Here is a 10,804-nt window from a genome sequence, read left to right on the forward strand (position 1 = left end):
CCCGCGCGCGCGCACGCTACGTCACGTCGGCGAAAACGACTCCTCTATAGTCGGGCGCACCGGCGCAGCCAACGTAACCGGCGGCTTCCGACGCGCCCCGACGGGCCCGGCGCCGATATGGCTCCTGAGCCATTCGCGCGTCGGAGTCGGCAGAACTCTCGCACCACAATGCATTGCGCGCGAAGAACCAGGCGCCAACACAACTCCGCAGACGGCCTTTGGGGACGGCGCGCGACTTGGCGAACGTTCTACGCATGCTCCGAAGATAGCAGCCGACGGCGCGCGCGTTGAAGTATAGAGGGGATGGCATCTCGGCTGGCCCAGCGTGACTGACCGCGAACGACGCTCACCCGCGCGTCGATAACGTCGGACTATAAACGGGCCTTACAGGGCCGTTTATAGTCCGACGTAACGGCCGCGCGCGCGCACGCTACGTCACGTGCAGCCAACGTAAGCCTATAGTCCGACGTTATCGGCGCGCGGGCGAGCGTCGTTCGCGGTCAGTCACACTACGTCGGTCGCGCTGCGCCAGCCGAGATGCCATCCTCTCTATACTTCAACGCGCGCGCTGTCGGCTGCTATCTTCGGAGCATGCGCAGAACGTTCGCCAAGTCGAGCGCCGTCCGCAAAAGCCGTCTGCGAGTTGTGTTGGCGCCTTTTCCTTCGCGCGCAATGCATTGTGGTGCGATAGTTCCGCCGACTCCGACGCTATGTCCGACGCGCGAATGGCTCACGAGCCATATCGGCGCCGGGCCCGTCGGGGCGCGTCGGAAGCCGCCGGTTACGTTGGCTGCGCCGGTGCGCCGACGTGACGTAGCGTGCGCGCGCGCGGCCGTTACGTCGGACTATAAACGGCCCTTAACCGGCGGATTCCGACGTGCCCCGACGGGCCCGGCGCCGATATGGCTCCTGAGCCATTCGCGCGTCGGAGTCGGCAGAACTCTCGCACCACAATGCATTGTGCGCGAAGAAAAAGGCGCCAACACAACTCCGCAGACGGCTTTTGCGGACAGCGCGCGGCTTGGCGAACGTTCTGCGCATGCTCCGAAGATAGTAGCCGACGGCACGCGCGTTGAAGTATAGAGGGCACGGCATCTCGGCTGGCGCAGCGTTAACCGACGTAGCGTGACTGACCGCGAACGACGCTCGCCCGCGCGCCGATAACGTCGGACTATAAACGTGCCTTTAGCAATCTTTAGCACGTTAGTATGATTCCGCCATAGAGGGCGACATTTCCCGCGGATATTCCTTCGTCCGTAGCCATTGCCGTGGCGCGGTACATTGCGTACAGCGTTGCATACGCGTTCATTTCACGAACTTTTGGGGGCGAAATGCGAAAACACCCGTGTACTTAGATTTAAGTGCACGTTAAAGAACCCCAGGTGGTCAAAATTTCCGGAGTCCTCCACTGCGGCGTGCCTCATAATCAGAAAGTGGTTTTGGCACGTAAAACCCAATAATTGAATTTCACGAACTTTAGTTCCTCCTGTCCCACCTGTCCACAGCAACATCCGGTAGAGCACGGTCCAGATAACGCAGCCCAACAAATCACGGAGACCAACGCAAACCTGCCCGCACGGCGCCTTTGCCACCGTATGAAACCTACGGAGCAACACGTGTGAGCGGACAGAACAATAACAAAGCCGCCATTGTGGCCCGAAAGGCGGGGCCACTACAGCAAAGAAATAAAAAAAACAGCAAAACAAAGGAGAACCTACTACGTCATTTTCTCCACACTTTTCTCCTAGCGCGCGGAGGGGGTAGGGCCTCTCCTCAGTTTCCTTCCTCCATGCCCTGACGTCACTCTTTGCGAAGCTTAATAAGTGAAGCCGGAAGTTGGCGTTGCTCACGGCGTTGCTCTCGATGGCTTTTCGGGATGAACAAGTTTGGATTTAGTTTGGATGCTTGGCGGGGTAGTTCGAAGACCTTCTAGCCTGCTCTCCTCTCTTGTTTACCTTTCCCGCGAAACCACGCCGCGCTGCGCGCAACCGGGCTGCTCGGACGCGCGCTTCGCAGCAATACTAAACAAAATCATGTAATCGCGATGTCTCAGTGCATTACCGTTGCCGAAGTCATGTTGAAAGAAGTACATAATGAACTTCGCAAATTGGGATGCGAGGTTGAATCGGCTGCTTTTACCGGCTTTTATGAAAATAAACATGCTTTATCAGGCCAGCCAAATGAGCTATTCTCAACAGCGGGTACCGGCCGCTGCCCAGTTATTGCGCGATATTAAAAAAAGTCACCTTTATCGCTGACTTCTACTTGATTTTCTCTGCTTGGACTTCATGGGGCGCTCAGACGATCTTGCGAGCTAGACGTCTGGCGATACGAAGAAAATGTATACGCATTCTCACTGCACTGCAAGAACGCACTGGAGACACTACACGTACGTACGACACACCGACCCATTTGCGATCCGTTTGGAGTTTATGAGCACAAACACATTCTCGCTCGAGGAATCGTCGTGCTTTATTGAACAAAGTTCGGGTGACCGCGCATCACTACGACAGCGCGCCGGCGAGGAGGCAAAATGTCATTTCTGACTTCGCGTTTAAATTCATTGACTGCAGCCTGAGGTGCCTTCTTACCACGGTACGCGCGTAGAACCGGCCGACGTGCGACCATGGAACAGCCGTTTAATGTGTTCGCAGGCGTACGTTCTGTGGAGCCTCCGTTCTGTGTTCAGGTATCTGTACATGAAAAACATTGATTTACAGAGGAGGAAAAGAACTAGGAAGCTTACCAGCAAGTATGCGGCCTGTAGGGTGGGCCATAGAGTTTCCTAGGAAACTCTATGGGGTGGGCAACACAGCAAAAAAGAAGGTCACGCGGAAAGTCAGAGAGGCTGAATTAATCTCATGGGTGGCGGCAATGGAAAAGAAACCTGCCATGAGTAACTTCTTAAGAGGAAAAAACGAAATCAGGAAAAAACCATTTACGATAACTCAAAGGGAAGCTCATTACTTTTCGAAGCGAGATCGGGATGCCTTAGAACACACACCTATAAAGCGAGATATAAGAAGGAAGAAGAAGCATGTGCTTGCTGCGGTAAAGCTAGAGAAACGACGGAGCATGTTTTATTAGAATGTGAAGACGTCTACCCAGCGGTCGATTTAGGCTCCACTGGCCTCCTTGAAACCATTGGGTTCAGACGAGATGGGTTCAGCGGGAGCAGTGGTAAAGCAAACATGTCCGCAATAACCTTAGTAAGAGGCGATTGGAGGATTGGTGGAAGTAGGGAAACGACAAAAGGCGGAGACGTACAAAAGCACAGTTCGCAATAGGGGATCAGAAAATTTGGGCGTGGTAGTTCATAGTGTTTTTTTTCTTTTTTCCTTGTTTAACCTAGGTAGGCTATTAGGCAGTATAGTAGCAAGGGCTTGACGGCGCAACCCAAAGGGGACGCTCATAACATCCATTCATCCATCCGCTGCTGTTCAGTGGCGCCGCCTGTTCACTGGATGTAGTCTTCCTGCATATGCTCCCGCAGGGATCACAGTTGCGCATAGGTCCGGTTTATGATCCAGCTCTGCAGTGGAGCCACTCATCGCGCGCGCGGTGTTCCATTTGCTTTGTTGTCTGCTGGTCGCGAGCTACATGCGGCAACTGTTCGCAAGCGCTGAGAAAGACGACACTTTTTCATGCAGGATAAGCTCGAACGATTGGCGTAGCCGGAGAGGTGCCAAGCCCCAGAAATTTTTAGTTTTTGTGTACATATATACACGCACATATACAAACAGACGCACGAATGTACGTTCATATAAATAATAGAACCCCCCCCCCCCCCTCGATCCATCGAAATAAAATCCTGACTACGCCCGTGGCTCGAACAGCTCAAAAGTTCCCGTGCAAACGCGCATTACCTTGCAACAAAAAGCGGTGCAATGCTTTTCAGCATGCATATGAAGTTTTCTCGCGGAGGCGGAAGGAAAGAAATGTTTTAAAGGGTGTTTAAAGAAAACTTCACACACGTGTGGTAGCCAATTATGTGAGCACATTTTGGCTGCCGAAACGAGGCGAATAATGAATGTCGCCAACAGAACTATCGTGCCTGCAATTATGTCAGTGACCGTTGACCGTCATTCATCACTAAACGTTGTTCACAGCAGCTGCACGTTTTCGATATATGCGGTGCAGACACGTAAATTTAAACGCATTTCGAATGTTCACATGCGCAAATTTTATGCAAAGCTTATTTTTACAATTCATACCGCAAACTTAACAGATGCTTCGCAGCTGGCAGCAAATCTGCAAGTGGAAAAAGATTCAAGATGCACGAGCTTCTAGATCAAATTTATTTCGTACAAGGAAATGGATGAGTAATGGCTGACAGCAGGGGATGAGTGCTGGTTCTTGGAGCCTTGGGGGGCAGAATTCAAAGCCACTGGAAAACCAGCAAGTTATTAAGAGTAACAACAGGTCATTTTTATTGGACCAATCACATAATATGACAAGCTGCAGGCAAAGTAATTATTCACACATTGCAGACTGTAATATGACAGCAGATTTTTATTTATCTTTTCATACTACTCAGGTTAATTTACTATAACACAGCGCTTATTAAACGTGCAAAAATAATTTCACATTCCTCACGTCGACTAAGGCTGATCGAACAAGCAACATATTGCGGGCGGTAAATGCTGAAGCTATCGCAGCTGTCTCATAAGCGGGAGCGCGCGGTGTTTTCGCTTACTAACAACAATGAACACCAGCCCATCAATCGACTTTACATGAAAAATCAGAACGCCGACAAAAAAAAAATAAACGGAGCAGAGAATTAAAAGCCAGGGTGCAGCGGGCAAATTGTACCTGCTAGTATTTACTCTGTTCTGAACACACTTTTCTGGAGCCACATATTCGGAACAATCGTACAAGCAACAAAGCGAATTGAGCGAGTTGGTAAGTTAACATTCTTGGCGTATATGTGCAGCGCAAAACAGACGTGTCGTCCGTTCTTTGTACCGCGTCTGTGTCGCGCTGCTCATATACACCAATTGCACAAGTGAACAACCTCTCATGCCAGGCGTACACATTTCAGCGTGTACAGGAGTGTTACTCGAGCTAAATGCCGCTTTGGTGTGAAGAACCCGAACTCACTTCTGTAAACAAGGCGAACGGACCTCGCATATCCTGGTCCCTTTCGGAGCCGGCACCGCACGGCACCGCGTAAAAAACTTTGCCACCTTCCGCGCGATTTGCGCAGTTTGGTGCGCTGCAACCCGTCATACTGGATTACAAGTGTCAAAATGATCTGCTTCGTAGCACTTCACCAAAGTCATTAACTTAATCCTCGAATACCGTACCTGCAACCCGGAGCCGATCGTTGCTACGCACGCTCGACGGTCCGCTGATGGCAATTTCGATGGCACAGACAGAAACGAGTCGACGCCGTTTACGTAAAGTTCGCTTCAGAGCGCGCAGTTGATCATTTGAGGTCATTTTGCACCACGTGATCGCGCTGGGCGAATAGCGGTGCGAGCGGCGCCGGAAAAGTTATGCACAACTCTGCTCCCTGCGAGAAGGAAGGAAAACTTTATTTGGTCCTGCAAGTAGTGATAATTAACCACTAAGCGGGCCGCTCCCACGTCGGGACAGGAAGGCCAAGCCTCACGGCCACGTCGTGAGCCTGCTGGACAGCCCAGAATTGTTCATCCAGGTCCGGGCTGCGAAGTGCAGCCTCCCACCTGGACGCATCCTTGATCGCCGAGTCTTCAATTATTTCGCAAGACCAGAGCATGTGTTCGAGCGTGGCTAAAGCACCACAATCTTGGCAATAAGGCTCTGTATACGTCCCCGGATAAAACATGTTCAGTCTGCGGGAGCATATACAGGAACACTAACTGGATGGAGCCTATCCCCCCCCCCCCTCCCTTTGTATTTGTATGCGAGGGAAGAGTGGCAAGGCTGTGCGCTCGTTTCACGACCGCGTCACTTCTACCCATTCTCTGCCTCCTCTTTTCCATTCTATCTAGCTTCCCTCTGGACTTGCAGGTTAGAAGTGACGCGGTCGTGAAATGAGCGCAAAGCCTTGCCACTCTTCCCTCGCATACAAATACAAGGGGAGGGGGGGGATAGGCTCCATTCAGTTAGTGTTCCTGTTGTAATAAGATGCTCCCGCAGACTGAATATGTTTTATCCGGAGACGTATACAGAGCCTTATTGCCAAGATTGTGGTGCTTATTTAGCCACGCTCGAACACATGCTCTAGAGAGCATTGTGCACATTCGACGCGGTGCGTTCCAAACAAGTATCTCACGTCTCTTTTCTTCTCTGCCACGCTCCTTCCATGCATACAGGGTGTCCCACGTAACTTGAACCGAACATTAAAAATATGCAAATACCGCGTAACTGGACAAAACCAAGGTTATGTACCATCACTTAGATACTCCGATAATTTTTTCATTCCGCCTAATTAGATAGTTTTAAATAATTAATCAACTTGCCAAATGTTATGATTACATTAAAAGTGTAAATGCGAAAATTGTAGAGCGACATAAAGAACTTGATACAGCTTTGTGTTGCTCAATACGTGTTACATAAAAAATTTTCCGAGTGTGAAAGAAGCCTGCGAGTGTGAAAGAAGCCTGCAAATACACGCAAAATTGCTGCGCGACTGGCCGCTCGAGGCACTTTGCGTGTATTCGCTGGCTTCTTTCACGCTCGTTCCAGTTATGTAGCACATACTGAGGAACAGAAAGCTGTATCGGGAGTTTTTCATGACGCTCTACAATTTTCGCATTGACACTTCATCTAATTACATTTGAGAAGTTGATTAATTATTTAGACTATAATTACTCAATTAGGCGGAATGAAAGAAATAATCTATCTCCAAGCGACGGCAACCATTACGTTGGTTCTGTCCACCTACGTGCATTTGCATATTTTTAATGTTTGGCTCAAGTTACGGAACACCCTGTATACACGCTCCGAACCACCCCCCGACGCGGTGTGCCAGACAGCAGCAGCAGCAGCAGCAGCAGTGGGAAAGTCGAAGGAAGAAGCAAAGAAACTTCGCTTTAAAAATGAAGTCTTTTCGGCGTTGTGAGGGGGCTCAACAACCTCAGAATCTTGAGGTTAGTGCACGAGCGCTGCACGGCGTACAAAGAACGATATTGTTTATGCATAAAAGCAACTTATTACAGAACGCTTTGTTATAAGCAAGCGTACGCTTGCTTGCGCTGGAATATTGCACGAACAGAATACAATGGAGATATAGCGCAAGCTGTTGGAACAAAAAGTAAGCCACTTCCAGTTGGCTTTAGGATCGACGACTTTGCTTGGAGAGACAGGCTACACATCTGCATTATTTAGTATGCTCGGGAGAACCACTCCTGCAGTTCGTGCCTCGGAGTTTATCGCCTCGATCCTTAGGCGCCTTCCACTCGGCTCTCGGGCAGAGATGAACGCAGGCCCTACGGAGGTCTCATAATCGAAGCACAGTAACCGAAGTCTCTTATGATGTAGCGCTGTTCAAAGTGAAACTCGCAAACCGCACTGTCTTCAGTGAGCAGTTGTCGGCCCTGTGCAACCTTCTCTCCCATTGTCGCATTCTTTCTAGATCGGCAGGCGCCTTAAACTGGGAACGTCTGCGCATTTTTGCCCCTGCATATCCAGCCGTGCACCCTGGCGCGTAGCAGCAGATTAGACGCTGCTTAGTGCTAATGAATGCATTAAACGTGCTATGAACACGCAACTACACGCTTCCGCCGACCACTACACACACGTGCCAAATTCAGACGCTCTCGACAGCTTCAGTAGTGAACACGGAGGAAGGAAACTAAGGAGAGGCCCTACCCCCTCCGCGCGGTAGGAGAAAAGTGTGGCGGAAATGACGTAGTAGGTTCTCATTTTTTTGCTGCTTTTTTATTTTTTCTGTTGTATGGCCACGCCTTTTGGGCCACAATGGCGGCGTTGTTATGGTTTATGAGCGCTCACACGTGTTGCTCTGGTAGGTTTCGGGCCGTGGCAAAGGCGCTGAGTGGGCGGGTTTGCGTTAGTCACCGTGTCTTGTTGCGCTGTGTTACCTGCACCGTGCTCTGTCAGATGTTGCGCGAGCGCGCGCGCTCCGCGCGCGACACCACGCGCAGCGCGGCGTGGTTTCGCGAAAGATGTAAACAAGCGAGGAGGGTGGACCAAAAGGCGGAGCATCGCCATGAGCAACGCCAAATTCCGGCTTCACTTTTGCTTCACAAAGAGTGACGTCAGGGCCTCTCCTTAGTTTCCTTCCTCCGTGGTAGTGAACGACGACAGCGCCGCCGCATCGTTCGTTCCACTGCCCCTCCTAGTACACTGTACCACGGTGTAGGAATACTGATACGTGGGAATATGATATTCCTACACCGAGGTCTCGATCATGGAGGAAGGAAAAAAAAAAAAAAAAAAGACGCAGTTTCGCCCTAAAGGCGAAGCATAGTTTGCGATAGCAAATTAGCGAACAGCCATACAAAGTAAGGATAGTACTTTTATCGGCCGTATAAACTTGTAAACATTCGCTTGCTAACTAAATTAATAAAGCATGGTGTCAGCGCGCACAGCAAACATGAGCACATTACACTCGATGACTGCGGATACTCGCTGTCTAAACGCGGCAGCAGCAGCGAGCGCAGCGACATTCATGCTGTCTATCGCTTCAACGCAGAACGAGCGCCGAGGACACACAGCACGCACAAATTTAGCTACGACTCTGCCCCCAACGCAGATGGCTCACAAGATACGGCAATTTCTTTCTCTATGATACGGCCGCGCGCCGCCGCCACATCCGCAGTTGCAGCCGGAGAGAAGTCGCGTCTCCTCTTTGCATTCGTCCCTTTCGCGCAGGCCGCGATAGTCGGCTCCCCTCGCACGCTTTCACTCGCGTACAGCGTAGGGCGCGCGGCGACGGTGTTATCGCCCTTGAACTTTATACGGAACCTCACGGTGACGCCGCCAGCAGAAATGCGTTTCGAGTGCCCATATAATTGATATCGCAATTAAAGTTAGGAGAGAGCGTTACGTCACGCAGCCAGCCTTGCCAAGCGAACGCTCTGTGAAGCCAGCCCTTTGCACAGTGGTGGCCCAACACATGACCTCTTGCGTCGAGACGGAGCAATTAGCAACACATGACCTCTTGCGTAGAGACGGACCAGTAGCTATGCCAGCAGTTTTCATTCAGTGCGCGCTTGTTCGGCTGCCCTGCCATGGCTCAGCCTGCAGAGCGGGAACACTAAAAACCACCGCGCACTTCGACGTGCGATCACGTGTTGGGCCATCACATTCGGCTTCAACCGCGTTGCTCCCTGCAGTTTTTTTTCTGCATTAAATTTTGAACACTCAAGATTCTCCATTGCCGGATCTAGTTGAGCCTCGACTGCTTTCTTCTTGCATATATATACGACTGATAACTTGCATGGTTCCAGATGTTTTGGTGCCTTTCCCTTATGTGAATGTCACAAACCCAACACTCACTTGCACATTTCTTTACACATATTTTTTTCTTGCACTATCCCTATTCCTCAGTACTTTTGCCATCTTAATAGTACTATGTCAACCCAACTGCTTGGCATATCTACGATCCTTGGGTGCCTGTTTATGCTCTTTAATAGCTTGCTTTCTCTCCTTTTTCACCTCCCAACGGCTTTTTAGACAAGTTCTTACCTTCCGATGCATGAGGTGTACGAGCTCTTTGCAATCCCAGACTGCTGTAGAAAGGCCCTCCACTTTTTTGTCTCCATTCCACTGGATTTTTGCTCAGTGCTGTAGCTGCCTATACCTCTTGCATCAGTATTTCTCCCCAAGTTTAAGGTTATACGTTCATGATTGCTATATGCAAGGTAGAGTGATAGCGTGGAGCTGAGGTAGAACATCAGGATTTTAACCTGAAGGTCGCAAGTTTGATTGCTCAGTACATTTTTCAGGTTTGGAATGACGTCACATCAGCAAGAAAAAAAAAATGCCTCGAAGCAGTGAGGCTCTACTATTCCAAGCACAACCAAATTAGGAAGGCCCAATTAAGCTTCAACAGAGTCCCTCGCCAGAAGAGGAATTGGCCTCCCTGGTGTAGAACTCAAAAACCTCCCTCATGAGTTTTGCAATCAACCCATGGCCACTGCGGTGCTCAACCCAGGTTTGGCGCTCTGCTGCCCCAGTCCCCAGCGGCAGCAGAGCACCAGACCTGCGACACAGTAGAAGGTGCTAGTGCCAAGAATCTCTGGATCTGGACAAGCCGCCACTGGAAACTGAACCTGGCAACATTTTACACGAGAAACCTCTCGAGTGAGGCTAGCACAGCAGGGCTGTTTGAGGAATTATCAGGCATTGCATAGGATATTATTGGCCTTAGCAAGGTTAGAACTGCTGAGGCTTATACAAGGCTAACTAACGGCCACGTCTTCTGCTACAGGGGTCTTCTAGATCCGAGAAAAGGGGTAGGGTTTATAATTTACAAAGACACAGCAGGCAACAATGATGACTTCTACAGCATTAATGACAGGATAGCAGTTGTAATAAAGCTCAATAGGAGATATAGATTAAAGGTGCTACAAGCCTATGCTCCAACCTTCAGTCATGGTGAAGAAATAACAGTTTTATGAAGAATAGTGCAAACTCGGCAAACTGTAGTCGTGGGCAAGTTTAATGCAAAGTGAGGGAAAAATCAGGCTGGGGAACGAGCAATTGGCAATTATGGCCTCGATTTTAGAAATAGTTTACATGTTGGTTGAATTCGTGGGAAGGAATAATGAATACCTTCCTTAGGAAGCGCAGTAACAGGGAGTGGACTTGGAAACCCTAATGGAGAAACAATTATATAATTTCATACTCTCTG

The 10,804-nt window shown here is 50.0% G+C and overlaps 1 long non-coding RNA gene across 1 annotated transcript; it reads right to left on the bottom strand.

Moving 5' to 3' along the window:
• Positions 1–4,284: 4,284 nt before the first annotated feature.
• LOC140215214 (uncharacterized) lies at positions 4,285–5,740 on the bottom strand. The gene is made up of 2 exons (XR_011892153.1): positions 5,101–5,740; positions 4,285–4,387 (listed from the first exon to the last, which is right to left on the bottom strand). It is a non-coding gene; the product is annotated as an uncharacterized lncRNA (long non-coding RNA).
• Between the last annotated feature and the right edge of the window lie 5,064 nt (positions 5,741–10,804).

Source organism: Dermacentor andersoni, chromosome 1, assembly GCF_023375885.2.
Source record: "Dermacentor andersoni chromosome 1, qqDerAnde1_hic_scaffold, whole genome shotgun sequence".
Classification (NCBI taxonomy): Eukaryota; Metazoa; Arthropoda; class Arachnida; order Ixodida; family Ixodidae; genus Dermacentor; species Dermacentor andersoni.